At 34.8% G+C, this 11,602-nt stretch overlaps 1 non-coding gene across 1 annotated transcript; it reads right to left on the bottom strand.

Annotated features, from left to right (window-relative positions):
- Window positions 1–6,231: 6,231 nt before the first annotated feature.
- LOC139873758 (small nucleolar RNA R71) lies at window positions 6,232–6,338 on the bottom strand. Its single transcript, XR_011767481.1, has one exon. It is a non-coding gene; the product is annotated as a small nucleolar RNA R71 (small nucleolar RNA).
- Between the last annotated feature and the right edge of the window lie 5,264 nt (window positions 6,339–11,602).

Raw genomic sequence — 11,602 nt, 5'->3', positions numbered from 1 at the left:
AGTTGTGATTTTTCATTTTCAGTAAGAGAAGACTATATTATTACAGGTAATTCAGATTCACCATGTAAATAAGCATATTCCAAATGGTTTGGAAGTGGCTTTAACTCTAATGTCGGAGGTTCTTCTATCGATGATTTATATCGATATCTGTCTTCTTCTTTTAGCATTTGAATTTCTTCTGTTGTTGGTTCATATCCATTAGCTATTAGTGTAGCTAACATTTCAGTTTCATCAATTGGTTCAGTTCCTTCTCCTAAAGAACATTCTCCTGTTCCTTGTAATTCTGGAAATTCTTCTAACAATTCTGCATGTGAATCTATAGTTTGAATATAATAACATGTATCATCTACAGATTGCGGTTGTTTCATTGCTTTATCAACTGAAAAGGTAACACTCTCATCCTCTATACTTAGGGTCAGTTTCTTACCAAACACGTCTATCATTGCTTTAGCCGTATTTAAGAATGGTATTCCTAATATGAGAGGAACTTGAGAATCTTCTTCCATATCCAGAACAACAAAATCTACTGGAAATACTAAAGTACCAACTTTAACTAGCATGTTCTCCATTATCCCTCTAGGATATTTTATTGATCTATCGGCTAGTTGTATACTTATTCTTGTTGGTTTCAATTCTCCAAGGTCTAGTTTAGCGTATAGTGAATACGGCATTAGATTTATACTAGCACCTAAGTCTGCCAATGCTTCTATTGAACTAAGACTACCCAGAAAATATGGAATTTTGAAACTTCCTGGATCGGATAGTTTTTCTGGTATCTTATTCAACAGCACTGCTGAACAATTAGCATTTATAGTAACAGTCGAGAGTTCTTCCATTTTCTTTCTATTTGTGATTAGATCTTTCAATAATTTAGCATATCTAGGCATTCCTGAAATTACATCAATGAAAGGAAGATTTACATTTATCTGTTTAAACATATCCAAGAATTTGGATTGCTCGGCTTCAAGTTTCTCTTTTTTCATTTTACTCGGGTAAGGAAGTGGTGGTTGGTATGGTTTAACATATGGTTTAGCTTTAACTGTGTTATCTTCATTAACCTTTTCAACTACCAGTTCTTTTTCCTTATCTTGATCAGGTTGTGGTTCTTGTGGAGTAGGAATAGCTTCGTGGAGTAGGAATAGCTTCATCAGAAGTTACAGGTATTTCAGGTGGTTTAAGTGTAATACCACTTCTTGTGGTAATGGCTTTAGCTGTTTCATTCCGGGGGTTAGCATTTGTATCACTAGGTAAACTTCCCGGTTTTCTTTCACCTATTAACCTTGCTAGGTTACTCACTTCTTGTTCCAAATTTTGAATAGAAGCTTGTTGATTTCTAAATGCTTGAGCATTTTGTTCATTGGTTTGTTTCTGAGATGTGAAAAACTGTGTTTGAGATTCAACTAGCTTCGTCATCATATCTTCTAAATTCGGCTTTTTATCATCGGTTTGTGGTGGTTTGTTTTGAAAATTAGGTCTTTGCTGATTGTAAGTATTATTGGATACTTGTTGATTACTAGGACCTTGTTGGTTGTTGTATGGAACATTTCGGTTATAATTCTGGTTTTGATTGTAAGTTGGTCTTGGCGGTTGATAATTATTCTGATAATTATTTCCAGGCCTTTGGTTTATGTATGAAATATTCTCTCTTTGTTCCATTGTTAGCTCAATACTGAGACAATCTTTTGTCCAATGTGGTCCTCCACACTGCTCACAACTAATTCGTATTGAGTGTATATCCTTAGTCATCTTTTCCATTCGTCTCTCGACAGCATCTATCTTTGCAGAAATGGAATCTAAGTCATGGCTAGAATCGGCTCTAGCTGCTTTAGATGATCTAACGATATCTTTTTCTTGGTGCCACTCATGTGAGTGGGAAGCAGTGTTATCAATAATTTTATAAGCATCAGTTTCGGTTTTCTTCATAATGGAACCACCAGCTGCTATATCGATGTCTTTCCTTATAGTGATGTCGCATCCTTGGTAGAATATTTGTACTATTTGACAGGTGTCTAAACCATGTTGCGAACATCCTCTTAATAACTTTCCAAATCTTGTCCATGCCTCATATAGAGTTTCATTTGGTTTCTGTGTGAACGTAACAATTTCTCCTTGAAGTCTTATGGCTTTAGATGCCGGAAAGAATTGTTTAAGAAATTTTTCAACTAAAACGTCCCATGTATCAATCGCCCCTTCAGGTAACGATTCCAACCAATCTTTGGCTTCTCCCTTTAAAGTCCAGGGAAATAACATGAGATATATCTGTTCATCCTCCACTTCTCTTATTTTAAATAGTGTGCAGATCACTAAATTGGCATTGATTAGTCACCATATGTAGAATTTGTCCTTTGATTTCATAATCTGGCGCATTAATGTCAGGATGAGTAATTGCGTGACCTTGGCCAGTGCGTTTAGCTCTCATTCGGTCTTCCATACTTAAAGGTTCCAAATTTTCCATAATTGAATTTGTTGAATCTGAATCACTAGAGGATTCTGATTTAATGGTTCGTCCCTCAACAATCTCTGTTTGAATGATTGGTGATTCCGGAGAAAAAATTAATGGTTCAGGATCTATGAATTGTCCCTGAATATTCTCCGGATTCTCAATTGTGAGATCGGGTTCAAAAAATGGATTATCGGAAATTTGAATTGGAGTACTTGGTCGACTGGATGACGATTCTAAAGAAAAATCAACGGCGACAATATTTGCTAGATGTCTTGATCGAGTTACAGGTGGTGAACGTACAAAAGGTGGTGAACGTCTTGCTCGGTGCATTCACTGAATATCCTATTAGTTTTTTAAAAAGGAAGAAAAATTATATAAGTTATCCAATTAATAGACTTTTCTGATTTTGCCCACGTTTCGAATAGCCAAAAGATGCAGCAGAGGGGCAGGATTCGTTTGGTCTCAATATAATTGAGTACTGTTTGGCTCCAATAACCCGGTCCACGTACAAATCCAACTATTACTACGAACCAGAAAATTTTGATGTCTATCAATTTAACCACTTAAAATAAATTTTCGTAATTTTAAAGAAATTTAGAGAAGAAGTAGAGAAAATTCTAAGTCCTAAAAACTAGAATGGCGAGAAATAAGAAAGAAAAAGAGCGCGTCGAAAAAGGTCGAAAAAGAAAAGGGTTGAAAAAAAGAAAAAAAAAAGGCGTCGAAAAATAAGAAAGAAAAAGAGTGACTTATAAAACTTTAAAACACTCGACTAACCCAACCTCATTACTATCACTAACTTAAAATTAAAATTGCAAATTGAGATTACTAATTGGAGTGATAATTGATACATAGGTAAAAGGCGTCGAAAAATAAAAATAAGAAAGTAGCGCGTTGAACGGCGTCGCAAAATTCTAAAGCACCTAAATCTTAGTCTAAAGAGAAAGCACTTAAGGGATTTTACGGCAAAGCCTAAAAATCTAGAAGTAAAAATAACTATGGCAAAAACTATATTTAAAACTAAATACGAGCGATAAATACAAAAAAATTACGCTAAAACAATTAAAAAGGGACAAAATATAAAAATATACTAAAAGTTGTAAAAATTACAATTTTTATAAAAATATTATTTTTATATTATTTATTTTATAAAACTATTAATTTTAAAATTTAATTAAACTAATTAAACTAAATATAGAAAATAATTAAAACTAAACTAAATTAACTAATTAAAAATTAAAAACCTAATTAGGGTTTTAATTTAATTATAATAAATTATACCCCGTAATTAATGCTGATTAGGGTTGCTGGACACGCGTGTCAGGGTGGCTCCGCGAGTCGCGGTGCCACGTACCAGAAAACTCCGCAAGTCGCGGTGATTGAATTTTCAAATGAGGTGCAGGCCAAAATCGTTCGGTTTTTAATATATTTTTTTTATTTATATTTTTTTATTTTTATGTTTTAATATTTATATAAAATATTTATATTAATTAAATAAAAACTTATGTTTTAAAAACTAAAATAAAAATAGAAATACTTTATAATTTTATAAAAATCTTAAAAATAGATTTATATATATATATTTTTTTCGGTTTTTTTTATATTTTTGATATTTAAAAAAAAAGTATTTTTACAAAAACTAAATAAAACTTAATAAAAATCTTTTTTTTATATGTGGCGTTTCGCTTTTGGATCCCCGGCAGCGGCGCCAAAAATACTTGATGTTAAAGCTAAGGGGTATAAAATACTATTAAATTTTACTAGGAAAAACTATTAAATACGATACAATTTTACACAAGATATTTATTTATTTATAGAATGGATATACTTAAACCTTGCTACAACACTTATAGGCAGTGTACCTAATCGTACAGTAGTGTAGTTTTTAGTAAGTCCGGTTCGTTCCACAGGGAATCTTTTAAACAAAGCTTAACGCTATATTAGTTTTAATTTATAAAAATACAAATATATATATAAGTAATATTATTATTATAAAAGGGGATTTTTACCGTTTAATGACCAGTTTGTCGATTTTAAAAACTTTAATCGCAGTTAAAACCTAATGTAAAATATTAAATAAATAAAAGACTTAATTTGAAGCGTAAAGTAAATAACGATAATGAAATTGCGATAAATAAAAGTGCGATAAAATAAACTTGCGATAATTAAAAAGTACGATAATTAAAAGTGCAATTAAATACAATGACAATAAATAAAAGTACGATAATTAGAAGTGCAATTAAATATAAAATAAAGGAAATTAAATATGAAATAAAAGAATTATGCTTATTTAAACTTCCGTAATCATGATGTTTGACGTGTTGATTTTAGTTTTATGCCCATGGGTTAATTGTCCTTTGTCCTGGATTATTTAATATGTCCATCTGGTTTTTGTCTATAACAGTCCATCAGTCATAAATATAAAGTGCGAGTATCCTCGTCAAATTATCCTTATACCCGAAGTCAAATATTCCAACTAATTGGGGACTTAAACTGTAACAAGATTTTAATACTTTGTTTAATAATTACACCAGGTTATCGACTGCGTGTAACCCAAGGTTTTAATACTTTGTTATCAAATATGCCAAGTGTCCTTGTACATAATTTCACCCCTGTTTTAATAATTCCATAGACTATTAATCCATTCCCGTATCCGGTTAAATGAACGATTATTCGTACATATAAATACCCCGCCCATCGTGTCCGATCGAATGTATATGATTATTTATAGGGACGTCCAATTGTAAATCTTTATATTAAAATTAACAAACTATCATTTAGTTAAACAAATATAAAGCTCATTAATAGCCCATAGTCTAATTTCCACAAGTGTCATTCTTTTGTCCAAACCCCAATTATGGTACAAAGCCCAATTACCCAATTTTAGTATTTTTAGCCCAACATCATGATTACTTCGATTTAAATAAGCATAATAATAACTTAGCTACGAGACATTAATGTAAAAAGGTTGAACATAACTTACAATGATTAAAAATAGCGTAGCGTTACACGGACAGAATTTCGACTTACACCCTTACAACATTCGCTAACATACCCTTATTATTAGGATTTAAAATTAAAATTAAAATAAATAAATATATATATATATATATATATATATATATATATATATATATATATATATATATATATATATATATATATATACGTTTACATATAGATAGAGAGATTGATATATAAAACGTTCAGAATGCGCGAGCTTTTATAGGCATTTTCAGAATTTGGGGCTCCGTGAGTCGCGGTATTTTTGCCCTTCAAACTCCGCAAGTCGCGGAGTTTGCTTTTACAGCTCATCCCTTTTTGGATCTTCTTTGCCGACGGTTTTAATATATAAATATAATATATATATAATTTATATAATTAATTATATATTATATTATATTTATATACATAGTTAACTTGTAATTTTTAGTCCGTTGCGTCGAGCGTTGAGAGTTGACTCTGGTCCCGGTTCCGGATTTTCGAACGTCCTTGCGTACAATTTAATATCTTGTACTTTGCGTTTTGAATCTTGTACTCTTGTAATTCTGAGACGTTTCTTATCAATAATTGGAACCTCTTTGATTGTATTTTGTACTTTTGAGCTTTTTGGTCGTTTGTGTCTTCAATTCGTCGAATCTGTCTTTTGTCTTCACCTTTTATTATTTAAACGAATATCACTTGTAAATAGGACAATTGCAACTAAAAGCTTGTCTTTCTTGAGGGATAATGCTATGATATATATGTTCGTTTTTAGCATTATCAAATTCTTTCTGGCATCTAAAGCCGTGAGACTTCAAGGAGAAATTGTTACGTTCGTGCAAAAGCCAAATGAAACATTATATGAGGCGTGGGCAAGATTTGGAAAGTTGTTGAGAGGATGTCCTCAGCACGGTTTAGACACTTATCAAATAGTGCAAATATTCTACCAAGGATGCGATGTTGTTACACGAAAAGACATCGACACAGCAGCTGGTGGTTCCAATATGAAGAAAACCGCAACTGAAGCTCACAAAATTATTGATAATACAGCATCCCACTCACATGAGTGGCACCAGGAAAAAGATATCTTTCGTTCATCTAAAGCGGCTAGAGCCGATTCTAGCCATGACTTTGATTCCATTTCCGTAAAGTTAGATGCTGTCGATAGACGAATGGAAAAGATGACTAAAGATATTCACGCGATACGAATCAGTTGTGAGCAGTGTGGGGGGCCACATTTGATGAAAGATTGTTTCTGTGTTGAGCAAACGATGGAACAACGTGAGAATGTTTCCTACATAACCAATGGTCGGGAAATAATTATCAAAATAATTATCAACCACCAAGGAATAATTTCAACCGACCTTACAACACCTCATACAATCCAAATGGGCCCAACAATAACTCGTATAACCAACAAGGTCCTAGCAATCAGCAAAGACCCGGTTTTCTTAATAAGCCACCACAAATCGACGAGAAAAAGCCAAACATGGAGGAAATGATGACAAAGCTCATGGAATCCCAAGCACAGTTTGTTGCATCTCAAAAACAAACTAATGAACAAAACTCGCAATCATTCAGACACCAACAAGCTTCTATCCAAAACTTGAAATAAGAAGTAAGTAACCTAGCAAGGTTAATTGGTGAAAGAAAGCCAGGGAGTTTACCGAGCGACACAAATACCAACCCTCGAAATGAAGCAGCCAAAGCAATTACCACCCGAAGTGGTTTGACGCTTACGCCACCTGTTATACCAGTCATTTCCGATTATCCTATTCCACCACCACAACCAGAACCAGAACCAGTAGTTAAGAAAGCCAATGAACAAAAAGCTGAAATCCCAGAAGGTTCAGTACGACCTAAACCATACGTTAAACCATATCAACCACCGCTTCCTTACCCGAGCAAACAAAGAAAAGAAAGACTCGAAGCCGAACAGTCAAAATTTCTTGACATGTTCAAACAAATAAACGTCAATCTTCCTTTCATCGATGTAATTTCAGTTATGCCAAGAATGCGAAGTTTTTGAAAGACCAGATCACAAACAGAAAGAAAATAGAAGAACTTTCAGCTGTCACAATGAATGATGCATGTTTGGCAGTATTATTAAACAATATACCCGAAAAACTCTCCGACCCCGGAAGTTTCACAATTTCATGTTTAATGGGTAATCTTGATTCAATAAGAGCATTAGCAGACTTAGGTGCTAGTATTAACTTAATGCCTTATTCATTATACGTTAAACTAGGCCTTGAAGAGTTAAAACCAACACGAATGAGCATACAACTAGCTGATCGATCAATCAAATATCCTAGAGGGATAATGGAGAATATGCTAGTTAAAGTTGGTACTTTAGTATTCCCAGCAGATTTTGTGATTCTGGATATGGAAGAAGATTCTCGAGTTCCTCTTATCTTAGGAAGACCATTCTTAAACACGGCTAGAGCAATAATAGACGTGTTTGGTAAGAAATTGACCCTAATTATAGATGACGAGAGTGTGACCTTTTCAGTTGATAAGGCCATGCAACCACCTCAATCTGCAGATGACGCGTGCTATTATATGCAAACTATAGATGAACATAAAGAATTGTTACAAGAATTTCCAGAATTACAAGGAACGGGCGAATATTATTTAGGAGAAGGAACAGAACCAATTGATGAAGCTGGATTATTAGCTACACTCATGGCTAATGAATACGAACCAACAACAGAAGAACTTCAAGTTCTGAAAGAGGAAGACAGATACAGGTACAAATCATCGATTGAAGAACCACCAACATTGGAATTAAAGCCACTACCAAACCATTTGGAATACGCATATTTGCATGGTGAATCTCAGTTACCTGTAATCATCTCATCCTCCCTTTCTGAAAACGAAAAATCTCGATTGATTTCCGTGTTAAAAGCCCACAAACCAGCTATTGCATGGAAGATCCAAGATATCAAGGGTATAAGTCCTTCATATTGTACACACAAAATTCTCATGGAAGATGATTTCAAACCTTGTGTGCAACGTCAACGAAGACTAACATGCAAGATGTAGTGAAGAAAGAGATAATTAAACTACTTGATGTAGGTTTAATTTATCCAATCTCTGGTAGTCCTTGAGTAAGCCCGGTGCAATGCGTGCCTAAGAAAGGTGGCATTACCGTGATCACAAATGAAAAGGATGAGCTTATTCCTACTCGGACTGTAACTGGATGGCGTGTTTGCATTGATTATAGAAAATTAAATGACGCCACCAGAAAAGATCATTTTCCCTTAACTTTCATCGATCAAATGTTGAAAAGGTTAGCAGGAAATAGTTACTATTGTTTCCTTGATGGTTTTTCAGGGTATTTTCAAATCTCAATCGCACCCGAAGACCAAGAGAAAACCACCTTCACATGCCCATATGGCACTTTTGCGTACAAGCGCATGCCATTCGGACTTTGCAATGCCCCTGCAACCTTTCAAAGGTGCATAATGGCAATTTTCCATGATATGATAGAAGAATGCATGGAAGTTTTCATGGATGATTTTTCAGTCTTCGGTGACTCTTTTGAGTCGTGTCTTTTAAATCTTGAACGAATGCTTATTAGATGCGAGAAATCAAATCTTGTTCTTAATTGGGTGAAATGCCATTTCATGGTTAAAGAAGGCATCGTTCTAGGTCATAAAATCTCAAGTGAAGGAATTGAAGTGGATAAAGCAAAAGTTGATGTAATTGCTAAACTTCCACATCCTACCAATGTCAAAGGAGTTAGGAGTTTTCTAGGGCATGCCGGTTTTTACCGACGATTCATTAAAGATTTTTCTAAAATTGCCACTCCAATGAACAAACTCCTCAAAAAAGATAATCCATTTGTCTTCTCAGATGAATGTATTAAATCGTTCAACATTCTCAAAGAAAAGCTCACCAATGTGCCAATCATGATAGCTCCAAACTGGGCCCTTCCATTTGAGCTCATGTGTGATGCAAGTGATTTTGCAATAGGAGCCGTTTTAGGTCAAAGGATAGAAAAACGATTTAAACCCATTTATTATGCTAGTAAGACTTTACAAGGAGCACAAGCGAACTACACAACCACTGAAAAGGAACTCCTTGCTATAGTCTTTTCTTTTGATAAATTCCGATCATATCTTGTTCTAGCAAAAACGGTTGTCTATACCGATCATTCTGCTCTTAAGTACTTGTTTTCAAAACAAGATGCTAAACCACGCTTAATTCGTTGGATCTTACTCCTGCAAGAGTTTGACATCGAAATCCGAGATAAAAAGGGAGCAGAAAATCTTGCCGCCGATCATCTTTCACGTCTTGAGAACCCTGAGCTAGAAACTCTGGATGAATCCGCGATACATGATGACTTTCCTGATGAACATCTGATGAAGATTGAGATTGAAGAACCACCATGGTTCGCACCAATTGCGAACTATTTGGTATGTGGATTTCTTGAAAAGGGACTGTCGTATCAAAAACGAAAGAAATTCTTTAGCGACATTAAATACTATTTTTGGGAGGATCCACATCTGTTTAAAAATTGTCTCAATGGAGTAATACGCAGGTACGTATTCGGGAATGAAGCTAGACAAATCTTACTCCATTGTCACACAGGACCTACAGGAGGGCATTACGGACCTCAACTCACGGGAAGAAAGGTCTACGAGGCTGGATTCTATTGGCCTTCTATTATCAAGGATGCCCATCTTCTCTATAAATCCTGTGATGCATGTCAAAGGGTCAGGAGAATAAGTCAACACGATGAGATGCCACAAAATGTCATTCAAGTTTGCGAAGTTTTCGACATTTGGGGCATTGACTGCATGGGCCCTTTTCCAAAATCTCATAATAATCTCTACATACTCGTTGCTATTGATTATGTGTCTAAATGGGCAGAAGCGCAAGCTCTTCCAACAAATGATGCACGAGTTGTAGTTAACTTTTTGAAATGTCTTTTTGCACGGTTCGGAACACCGAAAGCTTTGATAAGTGATCGGGGTACACATTTTTGCAACGCTCAACTTGAGAAAGTTCTTTAAAGATATGGGGTAACTCATAAGATATCGACAGCTTATCATCCACAAACAATTGGACAAGTTGAGAACACTAACCGAGCATTAAAACGTATTTTGGAGAAAATTGTAGGTGCAAATCCAAAGGAGTGGTCCATGAAATTGGAGGATGCTCTTTGGGCCTTTCGAACGGCCTATAAAACTCCAATTGGAACCACACCTTTTTGACTCATTTATGAAAAAGCATGTCATCTCCCGGTTGAGATTGAGCATAAAGCATTTTGGGCACTTAAGACATGCAATCTTGATTTGCATGAAGCAGGACGATTACGTTTAAACCAGCTGAATGAATTAGATGAGTTAAGGCATGATGCATATGAAAACTCGCTCATCTACAAGGAAAAAACAAAAAAAAATGGCACGATAAACGTTTAAACAAAAAAATGTTTCAAGAAGGAGACCGTGTCCTTCTATTCAATTCTAGATTTAAACTATTTCCTGGAAAGTTAAAATCTAGACGGTCAGGACCGTTCATAGTTACAAGAGTTTTACCTTATGGAACGTTTGAATTAGTGGACTCAAATGATAAACCATTCAAAGTAAATGGACACAGACTGAAACACTATTTTTATGTACCACGAGAGATTGATAATGATCTTAATCATAAGTTCGACGCCACAGCTAACTAAGTGTGGGGAGAGTCGAATGTTCCAAGAGAGAGAAAGATCTCGTGTTTGATATTCTGTTCTTGTGTAGTTTTTCAAGAATGGAATCCGATTGGTCTTTCCCTAGCAGACCCTAAAGAACTAATCTTCTCCCCCCATTCTAAATATTTACTTTTCTTTTGTGTGTTTTATTTTTGTTTTCAGATACATAAGTCACACACTTCGGTCGATCAAAACCATTCTCTTCTCATATACGCACTGATCTACACCTTACCAATTGATATGGTGTTGGAGATCAGGGAGAAAATGACTGCTATTAGAAAAGAAAAAAGGGCAGAACATAACAAAGTTAATTTCGCACAAGGTACATCTAAATCTGCTGAAAAACGAAGGGCAAAACAACTCGAGAAATGTTACAAGTGCGGAAAGTGGTCCCACGAAGGAAAATGCCCGAAGAATCAAACACATTCTAATTTCGAGTTCGTAACTTTATGTCGAGAAGGGCCAGTCAAGTGTTTCCA

This window comes from Rutidosis leptorrhynchoides, chromosome 10, assembly GCF_046630445.1.
Source record: "Rutidosis leptorrhynchoides isolate AG116_Rl617_1_P2 chromosome 10, CSIRO_AGI_Rlap_v1, whole genome shotgun sequence".
Taxonomy (NCBI): domain Eukaryota; kingdom Viridiplantae; phylum Streptophyta; class Magnoliopsida; order Asterales; family Asteraceae; genus Rutidosis; species Rutidosis leptorrhynchoides.
The sequence above is the reverse complement of the archived record's forward strand: the minus strand, read 5'-3'. Positions and strand labels throughout refer to the sequence as shown.